We start from the raw sequence: 1127 nt of genomic DNA on the forward strand, positions 1-1127 counted from the left end.
CAGGGCAGTGCTACTAACTGAAGTGTCTTTAGGCCTTTCCCGAAGGGGGGATATTACGTGTTCTTATGCACAGTAGAATTGTTTTATGGACTGATTCATCAATGTCATGCTCGTACTGTGCCGGAACAACGTAGGGGGAACTGCTGTTTTTTTCTTTTCTCTTCCTTACTAAGTTACTATCATCATTTTTCCTCTTCTATGTTTGTCACTCTCTTGTGAACTGCTATTTCCGGAGTGCCTTGATAGTCTAAGCAGACTTTGTGCTGTTGAGGCTAGAGAGGTGAGCAGAGTAAGTCTGATTCCTTGTAAGGACTTTTCTGTTGACATCCACCCCTTGGCGCTCATATGACCTTATGTAGTTGCGAGCGCCGTAAAACCTTACTAAAACAAACAATTAGCTGGAGCTTAACTTTTCGAGACATAAACCTTTCTTGTATCTCTTTAACTTTTAGCTCTGGCTCATTTCGCTGTTTACTTTGAGCTCACATTAAGCTCCTTCTCTCTCATTTCACTGTTCAGTTCGAGCTCACTTTAAGCCTTTTCTCTCACCTTTCCCAGACATTAACCCTTCTTGGAGCTCTTAAACTTATTGCTCAGGCTCATTTCGCTGTTCAGCTTGAGCTCATATTAACCCTATCCGTACGCCCTGGGGTCATATTGTACCCCCGGGGTTGTATTCTTCACATTTTAGAATACTAGTTGCGAAGATCTCTTTGAAACGTTCACTATTTCTAAAAAAAATCATTTTGACAGACTGCTACGCAAAGCGTATAGATCGGATTAAGGAGTAAATTTCCTCTTTGGCAAGTGGTGGCACAGAGTTCCCCACGTCGTATGGATACGATAGTAAAACACGACGTACGGATAGGGCTAATCTTGAACCTCTTAACTTTTAGCTCAGGCTCATTTCGCTGTTCAGCTCGAGCTCACGTTAAGCTCCGTCTTGTTCCTATGTCTGGATGAAAATAGTCTCTCTGTGTGTGTGTGTGTGTGTACATTAATGTATATTGCATGAGAAGAAAGGAAGTAGTATGAAAGGCTTTTGAAAAATGGGTATTCCAATGTAAAGCCGCATTGAGCTACTTTTTTTGGAAATGCACTATATAAATGTTATATATTATTATTAT

The 1127-nt window shown here is 40.9% G+C and overlaps 1 protein-coding gene across 1 annotated transcript in view; it reads left to right on the forward strand.

Annotated features, from left to right (window-relative positions):
• LOC101847461 (phosphatidylinositol 4-phosphate 5-kinase type-1 alpha) overlaps nucleotides 1-1127 on the forward strand; it is a gene marked incomplete at its 3' end in the record, with an annotated part of 93375 nt that overhangs the window by 91956 nt on the left and 292 nt on the right.

This window comes from Aplysia californica, unplaced genomic scaffold (assembly GCF_000002075.1).
Source record: "Aplysia californica isolate F4 #8 unplaced genomic scaffold, AplCal3.0 scaffold01078, whole genome shotgun sequence".
Taxonomy (NCBI): Eukaryota; Metazoa; Mollusca; class Gastropoda; order Aplysiida; family Aplysiidae; genus Aplysia; species Aplysia californica.